A 19,262-nucleotide genomic window follows, 5' to 3' on the forward strand; every position below is an offset into this window, starting at 1 on the left:
ATCATGTTAGTATTCTACATCAGAGTATACATTATCTCCATTCAACGTTTGTGAGGATAAACAAATAAATAAAACATACATTCCTTTATTTTTAGTTTAATTAAATGTCATCAGATTTATAGAAAATATTCCCTCGGCACCAAAGCCAACGCAGTCTATGCTATTGTCAATTAAGATTGTTCTCGGTTGGTTGAGGTATATCTCTGCACATCCCCCTCTCCAAGACGTTGCTTTTTCCTTTGAGAAGAGGTTAGTATATTGCTAATCGACTGAGGCGCTCCGACCGGGCTGCGTACGCATTTTGGAGGCAGTCAGAGTGCTCTTTCTATATAGCGCTAGCTTGTCAAATCCCACTTTTCTACCCGTGTGTCATATCATCCAGCCGTGGTGATGAGGGGGAGAAAAATAAATTACAAAAAAAAAAAAAAAAAAAAAAAAAAAACACAGTGAAAACTTGGGTTGTGCCAAGTTCTAAATCCAGTTCAGTTCACAGAAACACTTCCACCAAACTCCAATCTGATTTTCTGTATTATTTTGACCTTTCTTACTGTTATCATCTTGGGGGTTATTTTCATAACTTTTTCTGTCGATGTAACCTTCGACCTTCCTCTAGTGTATCTTGACTCGAGAATCTTTCTGCCGAGCTCGGGAATCTTTCTCTGTCGAACTCGGGATCCGCACGTAATTTTGAACGGAACCCTTTATTAAATACAGGAGGAGGTATCATGCCTTCGTCCCGTCAGACATGACTGAGTAGAAGTCCTAAATAATTAGCTATTGTAGTTTTGAGTATCGCCCGCATTGAGGATTGAACCTACAACCTCCAAAAGAGTGCATCTTACAACTAAATCTAGACCACGGGTTCTTACGAGTTGGACGAGATACATCTGAAGAAGAGAAGGCCGAAGGTTTGTGAAAATAACACTCAAGATACAGTAGTCCGAATAATCCAAATAACCCTAATAATCAACCCTCATCTGAAAAGTTCAGAACCATCACGTCTGACCTTGTTTCCTAAAAGAAAATAAATAAACTATTTACACAACGTTCTCGGTTATAACAGTTTAATACATTTTCCATTATTAACAAAAACGTTTTGTTATCTTCGGCCCCGACTCTATCTACATAAAACTAACACATATTTTTGGCAGTGAATGAACATATAAACAAAAAGACTCTTCCTATGCGAACAGCCTTCGCACTATTTAAGTTTTCTGTTTAATACAGTTTCAGTAGGTGTTGTTCGTTCGGAGGGAGGAGGGGGGGTAACCTTCGGCACCAAAGACCCTTAGTTTGTAAAGTGAACGAATCCCGGCCCCGTTTTATTTTGACGAATGAGAGATTCTCTCCCCATATTTTATTTTGTCTCCGGTCGCCCCTGTCGTCTTAAATCTTGGTGCACCATCAATTTCCTCATCCTACGCAGATCTGTTTTATTTTTTATATCCTCTTAGCTTCCACTCCCATCTAGAGCCTGCATTGCTACCTCAATAGATGGTTGGGTGGGAATTTACTAACCAACTTTTTTTCTTTTTTTTTTTGTAAATATCACGAACGTTATTCCATCCTAAAAGATAAACATTTTTTACGGACCTTTTCATGTAAACGTTTTTGTGAATAAAATATTTTAAATCAAATTTGGAATTACATAAGTAGGATCAACTCACAGAGTGAATGCGGTATTTTGGTGAAAGAATATAGCATAAAATAAGTAAAAAAAAAGGTATAGAAAAATTATATGATCACCACTCTAACTCCCAAACAATTAGGGCTTCATGACTAAAACAAAAGGTAGAATCTGTTTTGTAAAAAAGAAAACCTATAAGCTGTATATGTATTTAAATTTGTAGCAACATTTTTATAATTGCACCATCTATTTCGTCAAAACAAATTACCCTCGGCACCAAAGCCAAGACAAGGTAGACTATTGTTGAAATGGCTTTTCCATATTGACTGAGGTATCGCGTTGGTTCTGTGCAGTTCAAGGAGGCCCACACTCCCAGGCTTTTCCTTCACGATTTGTGAAAGAGTTAACATTTTGACACTCGCCTCAGGCGCTCTTATCGGGGAATGCCAGCGAAGCTGCCCAGGCATATTTTGCAGACTAGAATACTATTCCCCTAGGAGCGTTGGCTCTTTAATCCCATTTTCCCATCATCGTGTCACTTCTTTCCGCCGTGGGGGAGGCAGATAAATATAGTAGGTGTTGTCCGTATCAGTCGAGGATACGTCCTCGGCAATCAGTGTTCAACACTTGCTTTGTTGCTATTGAACTGAGTTATTGTTCTCTTCAGTCATAGAAAATCCCCCTCCCTTTCTTTACCTTCTCTGTGAGACAGGGGTTAGTTCATTAGCTAATCGCCTGAGCTGTCCCTACCAAGTAATGCCGATGGGAATGTTAAGATTTTTTGTAGGCCAGAGAGCGCTTTAATTATTGCGCTGACTTTTACTAACCTCATTTGACCTTATGTCTAACCTCCTGCAGAGTGGGTAAATAAACATGGCAACCACTTTCATCCCATACCTTTTCGGTCCTGCATATGACCTTAAACTATATCCGATGGTGAGACCCTAGCTTGCGGGCTTTGGGGAGTGTGGAGCTACCCCTTAATTGCCATTGCTCCCAGGTCCACTCTGATCCGGACTGGTAGTATCTGTTAGGGTCCCAACTATGTGTTAAATAGAAACCGACTTAAAAAAAAAAAACAAATATACTCTATTAAAAAATTGTTCCTCAAAATCACTGGATTCGGCATTAAATAAACTGAAAAGGGTTGATATACCATAAAACAAAAACAACCAACCAACCATGCCTTCTCGTTTCATCTGTCCCTTATTCTATTTCATACATTCAGTTTACAAATAACTAACCAAGCAATATTATCAGAGTTATTGTGATGTTTCTCACCCTCTCACGACGGGAAGACAAGAGTCAAGAACGTAGGATTTGAAAGTCAACGCTTTTGGCCTACAAAAAAAATAAAGAACAAGAAAAATGTTTGGAAAGCCCCATCGGAATTATCCGGTAAGGACGCCTCAGGAGATTAGCAGTAAACTAACTTCTTTTCAAAGAGAGGGGTAGAACAACCTGGGAGGATGGCACTCCTAGAACTACGCGGGACCATAGCCACTTGAACAATGGCCTTGATTCTGGTGGCTTTGGGACCGAGGGAAAACCTCGGCTGAAATGCGTGTTTGAGTATTGTATGGATAAAGAGATCTTCAATCGTTCGACCAAAGTGCGTTTATACGCAAATCGCCAAAACCGACAATGATTGAGAAAAAGAAATTATAGCTAAATTGACCTGTAACTGTTCATGTGCTAGATAGATCCATTTGTATTATGGTTCACTGTCTACGGTTGGGCGTTTGTGTTTCATTTTACTTCATTCTGAAAATCCAAGATTAGAATGCTCTCATAAAGCTGACCCCTAATTCATAGTAGATCGTTGTCTTCGTCACAATGCGCTTTATTTAGAGGGAATATGATTAAAAAAAAAACGGATTTGGTGCAAAACGATAAATTTATTTATACTAGCGAAACTTAGGAAAAGTCCAAATCGAACCCTTCATTTGTTGTATTTTTATTTATTTTTTATAAAAGGTTATAAGTGTTATTGCGTGTACAGTAATCAATGGGATAATATCGTAGTAATCGTTAGTATTGAGATTTGATAACGTGTCTTACTTAAGGGAGGGGGCGAGGAATTTGTTTATGTTGGACTTGAAGACATCCAAGTTGTAGTCAGGTGGGAAACAGGCAAACAGAAGAGAGTTCCACAGGCGTGCACTTCTAAGAAAGAAGCTTTGTTCATGGAATCTACGTTTTGATTTAGGCACCGATAAAGAGTGGGGAAAATTACTGACAGTGGTTTCAGCTAGACGGGTGTTTATTGTGAAAGATTGGCGAGGGAGGACCAGAGAATGGAGCTCAGACGAGCACTTGCCATGAAAATAACGATAAAACAAAGACAGTGTTTGTGTGTCATATTAATGCCGTGCTTATAAATATTTATATTATATTAAACCTAACCCTAACTAACTAACGCTAACACTTACTTTAGAGTTAGTGCTAGTTAGTTCCGGTTAGGGTTAGTGTTAGGATTAATGAGTAACGATTAATCAAACATTTGAATGTAAAGGAAAGTAGAAAAGTGAAGAAAACAACTCCGTATATCACACATTGGATTAGAAAACATTCCATAGATCACATAATTTTGCAGATAACATATTGAAAGAGCACAGAAACAGGTTCAGAGTTTGGTGGCGCTTAATATGTGTTTGTGTGTCAACATTTGAAAGCAGAAAACATTATTATTTTTTTTTAAATAGGCGTCGAATTTATTTATTTATTTATTTAATTATTTATCTATTTATTTTGTACTTGTCTTCTTGGTATAACTTTCGATTGTAGTTCACATCCAAGTTGCCCCTCCTTGAAATATGAGCAGGCATCAGGGATTGACCTTGATCTTCTCTGTTTAGTGCAATTCAAGTGATACAATCCGTAGGGTGTAGCTTTTTAGAGCTGGGTCAAACATCACTATCTCTGACCCAGCCCACATACAAAGAAATTCAAGATTTCTTTTTCTTTCTCTCACAAACTTTCACATAACATTTTTTTTCAAGAGATTTGAAAATGGTGAACTTTGATCCTAGTTGTTATTAATTTATTTCTACAAATTATTTTTGATTGTACGAAGAATTTCTAGAAAGTTTTTCTATTTTATTTATATAAAGTTGGGTACGTGGGTTTTCTTTGCCTTTTTACTCTTATTCGCCTCAAATAACGCGTATTGTCATTTGGATGTAAGGAACTAATATCAGGTCATCCCATAAGTTCTGTCCAAATTCAAAGCTTTGTTTTTAAATTGAACGAAACTGAAAAAATATTGTGTATATTATGTAAGTTTTTACATTTTTATGTGTAAATGTATTTTATTGATTACAGTTTTTTTTTTTACAGAACGATCAAATTTAAATTTGTTTGTTTACAACCCTACAAACATGGAAATGCCTAAGAATCATTTGAGGCATATAATGTCTTATGAGTTCAAGAACGGAAACTCAGCAACCGAAGCGGCTAGAAATAATCACTCAGTTTATGGAAAGGAATGTGTGAATGAAAGATCTCGCAGAAGATGGTTTGTGAAATTCAGAAGTGGAGATTTCCCTCTTGACGATAAAGATCGAACCGGACGTCCAGTTGAGTTTGATGATATTTTCTTGAAACAGCCCTTGAAGCAAATCCTGCTTTATCAGTTGAGGAATTGGCAATAAAACTGAGTTCAAACCATGCAACGGTTCATCGTCATTTTCAACAACTTGGAAAAGTTCTTAAACTTGGAAAATGGGCGCCTCATGAATTGTCTAAAAACAATCTCAAATCATAAATTTGGACAGAACTTATGGGATGGCCATATCTACAAAGACACTATGTTAAGAGTTGAACAACTCGAGGTTTGTTCACATTATATTTATTCTGCATGTTACAGTCAAGGAAGCAAGAAATAGGAAAGAAATTTCAAAGTGTAGTAGTTCGTAAGAAAACAAAACTTATTAGAGTAAAAGGCTTTCCGACATCTAGGACGTCTGTAGTAAAGGGGTGGGATTTTGCTGTTTGTTGGTTTTTCAGGTATATATAGGTCGAAAGCGTACAACTGACACGAGTCCACGAAAACACATTCCATTAAAGTACTTGTAAAGCAGGCACAGTGCAACATGGACCAGGGGTTGGAGCGTGGTTAATAGTGTGGGTTTCATTATAGTGGGAAACCTTTTGGCGCCCTGTCTAAGACGAAGAGACTAGTAGTAGATACACCAGCCCAAATGTGGTAGCAATACCCAACGCTTGGGCCAATCCAATGATGGCTTAATAAATATACAGGATACTGTCAGATGTAATTTTCCAGCATAGTAGAAAGGGTTCAGCTTCTTTGAAGCAGCCTTGGCAATGTTTGTACATATTTGTTCCAATTCATGTTTGCTGTGAATGTTAAACCAAAGATTTTGAACGAAGAGCTCTCAGGTAGCATATTATCCGTCATGTAAATCGATAGAGGAGAAGATTTCTCATAATTGTCGAAGGAAAGAAGTTTAGTCTTAGCATCATTAAATATCACTATCCACATACATCCTCATTCCCCTACAGACTGGAGGTTATTTTCTAAGGTCTCAGCCATTGTCTCGATTATATGTGCATTTGTTTCCCACTAATGTCTGTTATAGAGCACGGTGTCATCAGCAAACATACCCATCTCAGACACAATTTTATCAAGGAGATTGCTTAATAATAAAGATCTAAGCATCTGCATTTATAGCATGTTGTTTTGACGAACAGCCATCGAAGACAACCTGGATTTTTCTCTTGATATTTATGGGAAAAATATCTATAAACATACACTACTTTTTGGTTTTTCAGTATACGAATCTTCATATCCTGTGATATTTTTTCAATTCCTTGCGTATGTTTTTTTTTTCAAGACCCAGAGGCCAGTCAAGGATAATGGTTAAGTGTTAGGTATATCATGAGATAAGATTAGTAAATTAATATATTTCAAGTTTTTTTTTTGTTTTTGTTTTGTTTTGTAGTTATTGTAAAAGGTGTTTATTAGGAAGCATAACACGAGTAAAACATTTCATTTGGAAAAAATAAATGAGATTTCTATTAAATTTGATCCATAGTCATTAGACACCCATTAAGCAAGATTTCCTTAATTTCTTTTGCTGACATCTACGTAGAAGACACAACTGTTTATGGCAATACTTCGAAGAGCATTGGTGATCAAGATCTTGTTAATTCTCTCTATTCCGATCTAGAACACAAGATGGAATGGGAAAGAAAGTGACTTGTTAGTTTTTACACCTCGAATACTAGGCATCTCTCCTTGCACCTCAGATGCACGGATCCTTATTTCGAACCAGTCGAAATGAATGGCTCTCTTAATGAAGAAGTCATGTTTTTGTTGAACTCCTAAGATTTGCTTTTGTTCCATATCTAAAACTTCAAATCTTTTGCCTTTTAGCTTGGAGCCAAGTACAGAATCTGTTCTGATAATAATTTAGAAGAAAGATATGCAATAAAATTGTGTTTAAAACTTGGAAAAAATGACACAAAAACGTATGGAATGCTTCAAAATGCTTTTGGACCATCTTGCATGAATCGAACTATAGTTTTTGAATGGCATTAGAGATTCAAGGAAGGCAGGGAGTCTGTGAGAGATGATGAGCAATGTGAGAGCAGTAAGGAATTCAAAACACTAGAGTTGATTGGCCAAATAAAGAATTTCATGAATAAGGATCGTCATGTGTCTATAGAGATAATAAGTGCACAGTTTGATGTCAGTGTGGGAACTGTACACACGATTAATCGCAAGGAACTGAAGGTGCGGAATATTTGCGCAAAGTTTGTTTCAAGAATGCAGTCAACAACACCATCCTTGTCACAGACTATTTGAGCAAGATGGGCACCAAGATAGTTTCTTATTTTCCCTATGATTCGGACCTTGCTCTTAGTGACTTTTGATTTTTTCCTAAGCCCAGGAGAAACTTTAGAGGCCGCCGCTATAAGACACTTGAAGACATGAAAGAGGGTCATTGACGCGCTCACACTAAAGAACTTCTATGGGACCTTTCAGAAGTTGTTTGAATGGCACAACAAGCGCGTTGCAGCCGGAGGAGACTACCTCGAAGGGACCTAGAATGTCATATTATACTATGAATAAAAGTGCCCATATGAAAAAGTCTGGAAACTTATTGAAGGCACCTCGAATATTTAACGCGTTCTATAAGTTGCTACAAAACATCGCTGGACCACTCTACTTCTCTAGAAAGTAATTGATTTCTTGTTCCATCCTCTACCAGCAAAAAAAGTCAGATACGCCCTATGATTGGGTACTGTTACCGTATGCGAGGAGGTATCGCTCATAGGAACATTTCTTGCCGTTACAAAATACAAAATTATTCCTGAAATTTAATGGGTGAAAAGTAAGTCTATTCTCTACTGACTCTTTTCTCATCGAACAGATGTTGGGGTTATAGTCAAGAGTGTCTGCTCTGTTTGACTTACGGTTTCTGCTACCCATTTGGCTGAATAATTAGATATGGTCCAAGGAGAAAGTTGTAAAAGCCACACGTACGCAATCGCCTAAAAAAGGAAAAAATAGATCAACCTGCTAAAACATACAAAAATACATTTTGCCTGCAAAAAAATAAAAATTAAAATTAATAAATAAATAAATAAATAAATAAATAATAATAATAATAATAATAATAATAATAATAATAATAATAATAATAAATAAATAAATAATACATACATACATACATACATACATACATACATACATACATAAACTAAGAAAAAATGTTTGGCAGCCCCATCCGCATCTCCTGGTAGGAACACCTCAGGCGGTTTATTGTTAATAGCCTGGGGCGGGCGCCCCTACCGACAGGGCTACCCAATCATTTTTTCGTTCTTTTTTAGGTATTATTATACAAACACCGTGACAGCGTTAGGGTTAGGGTTAGGGTTAGGGTTAGGATTAGGGTTAGGGTTAGGGTTAGGGTTAGGGTTTAGGGTTAGGGTTAGGGTTAATTCGCTGTCACGGTGTTTGTATAAATTTACCCTTTTTTATTATATTTATTTATTTTTGCATGCAGTGTTTTTTTTGTTTTTTTTTTGTTTTTTGTTTTTTTTTTTTCGGGGGCGCTTTCTCTTCAATCCCACTTTCCGACCCTTGTGTCACATGTTCCCGCCGTAGGCGGAAGATAAATAACCTTCACGTTATCTGAGAGGTAGATAATCAGACGAACATTTTCTGTCTTGTCACAGTGTTCCCGTCTAACGAAGCAGCAACCGGAACTAAATTTCAGCTCCTAATCTTGAATATAACCTATTGATCCAATGATCTTAGCCCGAAGACTTTTTTCTAATCAAATTGTTTTAGCTTAACTTCCAAAGATCAAAAAGCAATTGTGCATTTTGTGTCTTTGTGTTCGTCCCGTTAAAAGCGAGATTATAGTCTTGTGTCTGTGTGTTTATCAAAACGACGATCAGCTGTTCAGATTCGTTTATTTTAATATTTCATTTCTTCTTTCTCTCTGTTCTTCTGCAGGAAAGTGACGAAATGCATATACCGCTTGCAACATAAAAGAAACGAAGTAGATTCTTTGATATGACAGGGGCGCGTGCTAACATCATTGTTTTCCTTTCGTTTAGTAGCGCAAATCAAACAAGCGACTTAACTTTTTACTTCTTCACGTTAATTCAAACCAGAAATTGCTAATATTAGATTATAGCAGGTGCCAAACCTCCGACATGAACACCTTTCCCAGAAAAATATCGTCGCCATCTTTATAAACAAGTCGAGAAAGAGACTAGCAAAGGAAGAACCATTACTCCATGGTTTTCCAGTTGTGAATTTAAAATCTTCTATAGCTAGCTTCCTTGTTTTTTTTTTTGTTGTTTTTTTTTTTTGTTTTTTGTACATCATATATTCATCACTCACCAAGGTTCAACGGTTAATGGGAGCCGTAATGAAAATTACATAATTTATCTTAGAGGACGGCTCTTCTAGAACTTATTCACGTCGGATTTGAAAACGAGGATGTCATAGTCAGCAGGGAAGTAGCTCCGTGGTATTGTGTTCCACAGGCGAGCAGCTCGGGGGGGGGGGGAACTCTGCTCACAACAGATTCGCTTGGATGAGTTTTTTTTTTTTTTTTTTTTTTTTTTTTACAATAGAGTCACCACTCACCAAGTCTCGGAAGCGACGCGAGGATAAGGGTTATTGAGTGTACAGTAGTTAATGGGAAAATATCGTAGTAATCGTTAGTAGTGGTAATTTAGTAAATTGGATTACTTAAGGGGACGACTCATCAAGAATTTGTTCACGTTGGACTTGAAGACGACCATATTGTAGTCAGTTGGAAAGCAGGAAAACGGAACAGAGTTTCACGTGCGTGCAGTTCTAAGAAGCTTTGTTCATGGAATCTATAGTTAAGTTTAGACACAGATAACGAGTGCGGAAATTATTGATAGTGATTTCAGCTAGACAAGAGTTTTTCATGAAAGTCAGGGGGCATACATTGGAGCTCAGACGAGCACTTGCCATGAAAACAACGATAAAGCAGAGACAGACTCGCAACGTTTTTCTGCGGGAAAGAGCTTACAGGGAAGAGAAAAGGGCAGCCCCTACTAAGCTACGAAATCTATTTTGATCTCTATCAAGACAGGATAAGTACTTCTAGTAGCTCCTGCCCAGATGTGACAACAGTACTCCATCCTTGAATGTACTTGGTTCTTATACAGGTAGAGAATTGCATCAGCAGTAAGATATCTACTGAAGCGGTAGGTCAGACCTAGCTAGTAGAGTGTTTACCAGGGGAAACATAGAGTGAAGCTCAGTCGAGTACTTGCCATAAAAATAACAATAGAGTTAAGAGAAGTTCGCAACATCTCTTCCGTGACACAGAGGCTGTAGAAAGGATAAAAGGACATTGGTCAACTTTTTAAAAATTTTATTTCGGTGTTTCATGAGTGTGAAGAAACTTGCTTTTAAATGTTTTTTTTTCTGCTTTGTTTTATTTCATTATTTTAAACATAGGTTAATTGTAAAACATTCCACAATATCAAGTTGCTGATATATATATATATATATATATATATATATATATATATATATATATATATATATATATATATATATATGTGTGTGTGTGTGTGTGTGTGTGTGTGTGTGTATATATATATATATATATATATATATATATAGTGAATGAATGACAAAAGTTTTTTATTCCAAATGATGTTGGCCATCTTATAATTTATTCCTTTAATTCAGTTGACATTTACAATTCTTTACAGTGTCTATTTCGTAGCGCAAAATCAATCACTTAATTATTATATCAATCAGTGAATCTATTATGCCCTTAACTCATCAGAAGAAATAGAAACAATCGATCCGTCAAAAGGAAATAAAGTGTGATTTGGCATGATTAAAATCTGAAAATTGGAAGATAAGCTCCATATACCATTTTTTTTTTTTTCCATTACGCCATTTTGAATTTTAATTGAGCTTCTTAAATAAGAATTGGTATATAAGAAAATATATATTCTTACAGAAATATATATATATATATATATATATATATATATATATATATATATATATATATATATATATATATATATATATATATAAGCAACTTGATGTAAGGGTGAATTTTTTGGTGTACTATATTTTCTTTTCTCCTAATCAACTGATATTGTATACTTATATATGTATTGATATATATATATATATATATATATATATATATATATATATATATATATATATATATGTGTGTGTGTGTGTGTGTGTGTGTGTGTGTGTGTGTGTGTGTGTGTGTGCGTGTGTTATTAAATTAGGAATCAATTTCGATTTAAAATCCATTTAATATTATGCGTATAAACATACGAAAATCACGCTTTAAACGTGTCAACATAAGCTGAATAACTGAAATCACACGAAATTGAATCAGATTCGGTTGCTGGCTTGTTTCGATTTCGCTCATCCAAATTCTGTTGGCATATTTAAAGTGTGCCTTTTCTCAAGTTTACCTGTGTAATACTAAGTTGAATTTAAACCGGAATGATTCCTCGTTAAATTAGTTTTTAACAAAAACTAAAACATACAACCGTTTTAATGCCTTTACGGATCTTCTGCTCTGGCCGCGACTTTTAACGTTTACCAATAATTATTTTCCTTTGATTTATATGATGCTGCAATTAAACGCAACATCTTTAAAGCGGAAAGAGGAAAACTAAAGGATGTCCTCAGTCCAGGATGAAGTAGTTATATTTTTTCTCGGGAAATTATTCATAAATGACACTTTGCGGGGAATTTCTCAACGTTTTAATCGGAATTACCTTTTTGATTCGGCTGGGTACAAATTATCCGGCCATAAGAAGTAAGAAGACTTAATACTTTGCTGGCGCGTCACAAGTTTCAATTCCATATTTATTACGAGTCACGCACGGGACAAGTCGTGGTTTCGAAATATCATGCGCCAACTCGAATTTTCCGGCTTGCTGTTGAGCTCAATATTTGTTTCAACTTCCAACCCACTTATAACAAAGAAAGTCAACGAGGATTCATAGCGACTTCGGTAAAGAAGCATTAGAAACAGATTTCACCCGTCCGCCTGCCTGCGTCGGACTGCCCGCCCCTATATCATCATACCTACCCCAGTCTTTCTCTCTCTCTTGTCACCCCTCCCACCCACACCTTCTCTCCCCCCTCTATCTCTCTATCAGAGTATACCAGTTTACTTCTTTTTCCAATTTGCTTGTGTTTTCTTTGTTTTAGCTGAGGATAGGATGTCATATGAGATGTCAGATATTCACCCACTATTTTAGAGACCCCAACCGGGAGATCTTTGTAGAATTCTAGCTGTCCATTCAAAACGCAATTGTTTGGTTCGCCCCTGTTTTTGAAATTATTTTTCACAAATCTGGTTGCTCCTATAATTCCCAGAATAATAAAGATCTTCTCAAGATTCCAGTTTCTCTTTTTTTATATCGTACATTGGTATTTAGTTATCTTCTCCCTCTCAGCTCTGTTTAAACCACCATGATTAATAACACTGACTTCAACTTGGGTTTCTACTCTCTTCTTCCTATCTTATATAACTGTCAGATTTGACAGCTCCGTTTGCTAAGGGCGTAGATGTGGGAATTGCATGGTCATAGTTGATGGTATATGACTACCACGACTTGCTGCTACGTTGGGTATTTTAATTTTTACAGATGGTCCAGCGGAGATATTTACACAATCGTTGTGTCACGTGGTTTAATAATCGTCACTTATCAGAAACGTACAACTTGCGCGACCAGATCAGGCTGTCTGAAGGTATCGGTTTCCTGACTTAATTGCACCAAGCATTGGTTTTACTGTTTTTCCTCTCCCACTGCAAAACTCAATCATGTTCAGCAAAGCCAAAAAATGTAAACAACTTGAAGCTGACTCACACACTCTACTTTTGTGGCAGAAAGTTGTCATTGCTAACACCACTTATCTTCTTAAAAGTATTCGTTATCAAATCTCCTCTTTACCTGCTATTCCGTAGAGAGTGCTCAAGAGTAAATTCGTTTCAAGCAGCATGGCACGACTTTTGTGACCGGCGTGATTCTATCCTTTGGGTTGATTTCATTAATTCTTTCTAGAATCAATCAATTACAGGAGGGATTACGTGAAGGTTGTCAGCATCGATGAGTAAAAGTATCTCCTTCAAAGCGCTGATTGGTTTCGAACTCGGCAGAATTATAGGAATGGCATGCACTTCTATGCCTTAATAGTATATAACGAAAACCGTTGCAGAAAATGAAAAACATTTTTTTTATTTTCTTTCTTTGAAGATTGTAATTCTGGCAACATTCCACTGCTTTTTATTGAAACCAACCGAGAGCTCTTTTTTATATTCTTCCTATTCCCTTAAGTGGAATCATCTGGATTTCTCTTGCACTTGGTTCACCAGGAATATTAGTTAGGAAAGACTTCAGGTGCTTCTTTATAAGTCCTGTAGCACCTATAATAACTGGTATGATTGGTATCTCCTTAAGATTCCAGTTTCTTTTCATATCATACATGAGACTTATTTCCAACTGTTCTTTCAGATATGTGTTCCCAAAAATTGCTACTATGTTCGATATTCAATTTTTTTTACAGATGGTGCAGTGGAGATATGACAAGATCTGTCATTGCTTAATCCACTCGGCTTCTTCAAAGCATTGCTTATCTAGCATGGACTTTTCGACAGCCATTACCGTCCTCCTTTGATCATAGTGGAGCGATCATCTTTTCAGCGTATAAAATAAAAAAATATTTTACTTTGGTTTGTTATAAGAGATCAAGGGAGCTAACTCCTCCTGGAGCGAACACGATTTCATTGTGATTTAAATTTATATCCGAGGGCTCTTTTAAGAATTGGCGTTGTTTCCTTTATGACTGCTATCTGTATTTCATGCCAGTTTGGTCTTCCAGGGAATGTTTCAAAGTATTTCTTAAGATTCTGTTTTCATTAGGCCAGTTGTTCCTATCACATCTGGTATAATGTTGATTTCTATAAGGGGCCATGTCGTTTGTAAACTATTCTTAAGATCCTGATATTTTGTTATGTTTTCCCGTTCAGCCTTTATTATAACCTACCTAAATTATCTAATTTATAAAACTCACTATGTTTGTCTGTCTGTTTGTCTCCATATTGTCAAACTCTATCTCTACTGAAACTAAAAATCGCAGAGCGGCGCCTCAAATGATTGGATTTTTTTATGAACTGTTCTTTTATGGGTCTTTAGCCGAATAAAATAGTTTTTAAAGGGATCAAAAGTTGAAAAATAAAAGTTGTACATTTTGTACATTTATCTTAATTTATTTTTAATCAGTTCATATGCGTGTTACATTGTTACAGTGGTAACGTCAACAGCTTTGAATGCTACAGTTTTGCTTTCGGTTTCGATTTTAGCTGATGGCACTCAAATACATTTATTTTTACTTAATACATACGAAAGCTGGGCTAATTAAAATATATTTAAGCGTATTCTACGACCAGGCAAAGCCGCCCCCTCCCCCGCTAATATAATATAAACCCATTAAAAGAAATAAATGCTTGGACATTATTCATAGTAAGATACTCTTTACAGAGTTTTATTAAAGCCATAATCATTTGGGCCAGTGACATCGATTTCACCCAGTGTGTGCGAATCGTTGTTTTAAAACTTCTGTTTGTCTTCGTAGCTTTGCCATTTCTTGTTTTGTGTGCGTGTGTCCGTTCTCTTTGTTTATCCGCTTGCGTGTGTGTAAATGCGTGTGTGCAAATACGTGTGTGTTACTGTGAAAGCCGTTTTAGGCCTGCGAAAGAAACTGACTATAAAACATGAGGTTTTTGTACAATTGGTGTCAATTACTTTGGTTTCTCCCAATATTATGCTTAATTTTTAAAAAAATATTTTTGAGCGATTATCGTGGATCGAAATGGCTACAACAAAACCGCCATTTTTTCCTTCTAACTCAACAAACTTTCATTTCAAAGTAAATAAACAGTTTAAAATAAGTAACATACTTTTAATAATACTACTAATAATAACAGACTTTAATTTCAAAGTAAATAAACACTATAAAATAAGGCAAACACACAAAATATACAAAATTAGCAAAAGTGTTAACTTATTTTGCATTTGGTAACATTTATTTGTAATATATTTACTTTTTCACTTTATTTTATTTTGTTTTGTTGGCTATTGTTAAAAGTGTCCGAAAAATGTTCCTGTTAATGGCGCTGAAGGTTTACGTGTCTAACAAGCGTTTTCAAAATGATATAGCCTACAAATAACACCAATTCAACCATTACGTGCACTTTTTTTTAATATTTGCTGATGCTGTGCGTGATTTGCTGTTTTAAAGTGTGTTTTTTTTTTTTATATATTGAACGCTTCCTGTAAACACACACATAAGCAAACACAAAAGTACCATAATAACAAAACATTATTATTGATGCATCATTTTATTAAAGTGCTCTTTGTTTAAAGCCGCATTTATGAAATATGCCACACAATGAGGAACACTTCAGATATGAACCAGCAAATAATAAAGTTTAGTAACGAGACCTTGTGGAAATTCTAATCTGTATAATCTATAGTCGCAAATAATAAATATCTGTCGAGAGCAAACTGTTGATAACGAGTATTTATTTACCACCGTTCCAGGAAGGTGGACCCAAGGGCAGGTGTGGATTGTATGAAAGCGTTTCCGTGGAACGAGCTGGACTCGAACCTCGCAGATCCAGGTTGGCAGTCTGTGTCGTTAGTAAACTTTCTACCGTTAGAACAGAAAGTGGACCGGAAGTTTACTTTCGGTAGTCTCATAACTTTGCTTCCCTTATGTTGTACCTTTAATCCTCACATTCCATAAGCGATGTTTCTGACAAAGAGGGAAAATTGCTGTTTTCTGAATCGGAAATCCATCCATATAATACTTAGATAGTTTTTTTTTGTTTCCCCCCTCCTTACATTGAATTACTAGCTCTTTGCATCAAGTGGCTTTTTTGTGTCTGGAACGATTTCCATGAAAAAAAAAATTTTTTTTTTTTTTTTTTTTTTTCAAATGACTCTTTCTTTTTCTGTAGAAATAATTGGAATTGTCAGCTAAATATTTTCGAAACAAATAAAATGAATAGGTTTCATTTTTCTACGTTTATTTCTTTTAAATCGTAACATTTAATTCTGTCTTTGAAAAAAAAAAAATCTATATCTTCCTGGCGTAAAAAATAATTGTCAGTTAAATTTTCTTCAAGAAAATAAACACTTTTATAAATATATTTATTAGTATAGTTTTTTGAAAATGCGCTAATTTTTAATTAAACTGTTTTACGTCTGATTTGGGAACAATTTATTTTAAAATTGGTAAAGTTGAAATTGTTAATCTTGACAATAACAGATTAATCACCAATCGTCATTTTTTATGACCTTTTTTTAAAATCGTGTGTGAAAGGTCGTCACCATCATATCGTTTGACTCCAAAGATTTTATTGTTGGCATTGGTTTCTCCGATATTTTTCTAGTCAGAATTCTTTCTAGAAAAAGACATCGATTACTTAAGCGAGGAACTACGAGAAGGTTGCCAACATCCTAAGTGAAAGTTATTTTTGTGAAACGAGCTGGATTCGAACTTGGAACACCCAAGTCGTCAGTCAATGTCGTTAACTTGACCACCGTGACCTCTCTGTTTGATAACGTACCTACGTGCGGATGTATTATTATAGGAATGAAAACACACATGACGAAATGGAGAAGGACGAGATAAAACATGATTCTTTTGTGGACTCATCTAGGATCTAAAATTTTAAAGTAAAAATTAAACTCAGGCAATGCGGATATTTTGAGTAGAGAAGCCAATAGTGTAAATGTGATATTGTAATCACTGCTGACGTAAAAGTGATGACCCACGCATGAAATGGGCAGTACTCAAACGAATTGGTCAGAATGCATCTAGCTAAGAGTAGATTGGTTGGTTGGTTGTTTTTGTTTTACGGCATATCAACCCTTTTCAGGTTATTTAATGCCGAATCAAGTGATTTTGAAGAAAAAGTTTTTAATATAATATATATATATATATATATATATATATATATATATTTCAAGTCAGTTTCTAACCCATAGTTGGGACCCTAACAGGTACTACCACTCCAGATCAGAGGTCTCCAAGTAGACCCTGACCAAATATTCCGAAATAACAGTATTCGAAGCCCGAATAAGATTCCATCAGTATGGCTACTCTACTCTGACTTATACGAGAGATGGGATCGTGGATCTCCTCCGAGTAGTGTTACCAACCATAACAGCAATAAACTGGGCAATCCACCAGACTAAATGAATTCTTCTTCTGGAATCCGATAAGTTAAAGATAATACAAGAAAATCGTATACTATAATGCAGTTAACTGGTCGATTCGGAAAATTAGGGTTCTTTACTTTTTTGCTTACTCAACGTTTTGAGAGAGAGAGGGAGAGAGAGAGAGAGAGAGAGAGAGAGAGAGAGAGAGAGAGAGAGAGAGAGAGAGAGAGAGAGAGAAAGAAAGAAATAAAGAGAACTTTAATCTACGTATTTCACGTAGAAAATTAAGTGTTAGCTCCAGAAAGTGCCCCTTTGATTTCTGGGAACTTCGACTGAAGTAAAAGAAAATAAAAGAGAAACGCACACGCATTGATACAAAGTACTCCTTTCTTTTTCTTTCTTTTATTTATTTATTTATTCGCTGTTTCTATTCGACGTAGCCCGGACGTCTTTTTATTTTCGTTTTCTATTTGTCTATTCACACCACCCCTTCCACGGAACCCTTATGGCTTGTCAGTTAAAAAAAAAAAGAAAAAGAAAAAAGAAAAACAAAGAAAATTTTTTATCATGTACGCGTCCGCGTCACTGCGTGGAGAAATCATATTCTAAACATCACATAAAATGATCAAGTAGTTTTATTTTTCTGAAGAAAACCGTTTTTAAACGATTTAAAGCGATTAATGCGAAATTGATAACATTAAAAGGCTGATCTTGCATGTTTGAATTATTGTGGACTTATATGCTCTTTTTTTTTCAAGATGGCGACGCTATGCAGTCTCTTTTTGCTTACTCATAAAATTTGATTTTCTTCTGTTAAAAGTATAACTACTTGATCAATTTACGTGATTTTGGGAATATGATATCTTTGACTTTTCTGTATATATATATATATATATATATATATATATATTGTATTTGTTACTAATTAGATTGAATTATAAATAAAAACCGCCTTTTAATTTCTTTTATTTTCTGTCAGAAACATATTTACATTTTTCAGATCTTTTTTTTTTTTTTTTTTTTTTTTGCAATGAAGTTAATAGGACATTTTACGAAATGTTAACATTTTTAATTCTTGCGCTTGTTTTTCTTTCCTTTCTACGATAGAATGGAGGATGACGCTTATCAGGTGGTTCTTCTGCGGCCTGACGACCTGGTTGTTCCAAGTTTGAATCCAGTTCGTCCCCCCGCTCCCCCCCCCCGCCTCAAAAAAAATCACGTTCGTTTATGATGTTGTCAAACTTTACCTGGCCCCTCCCGTAATTATCCGTTGCTTTTCTAGAAAAAATATTTGGGAAACTAATGCCAACACTAAAATCTTCGGATTCATTCGATATAAACGATGAAATAGTTGGGCTGTTGCAGACTGGTCATCATTTCCCCCCCTTCTTTCTTTCTTTTTTTTTTAAATCGGATTTTTTGATGAAGTTTAATTTGAATAGACATTTCGACATTTTTACACTATTAAAAAAAAATGTTAAACGTGTTTGTGCTTTGGTTATAGCACGATCCTTTGGGAATGGCGAAAATCAATATAATCGAAAAATGATCTCTAATTTTACTTAATTTTTAAGAACACAATCTTTCTTTTTAATTTTTGCATTTAGTTATTGCCTAATTCTCCAAGTTATTGCAATGCGATGATGTTAATTACTTCAGTGCAAGTGCACTTGCACTGATCTTAAAAAAAAGAAAGAAAGAAAGATGAAATTAGTCTAGTGAATTAAATCTTATTTTAATAAAATCAAACAAATTCGATTAATCGATGATTAATAAATGTACACGCAGAAAGAAAAAAAGTAGACCGTGGATTTGAAACTATACTTTCGATTCTATAGGTTTTCAGTGTCCCAAATTCATTTTTTTTTCAATGACCAACAATTTTGGT

Source organism: Euprymna scolopes, chromosome 17 (assembly GCF_053919585.1).
Source record: "Euprymna scolopes isolate OS-2025 chromosome 17, ASM5391958v1, whole genome shotgun sequence".
Classification (NCBI taxonomy): Eukaryota; Metazoa; Mollusca; class Cephalopoda; order Sepiida; family Sepiolidae; genus Euprymna; species Euprymna scolopes.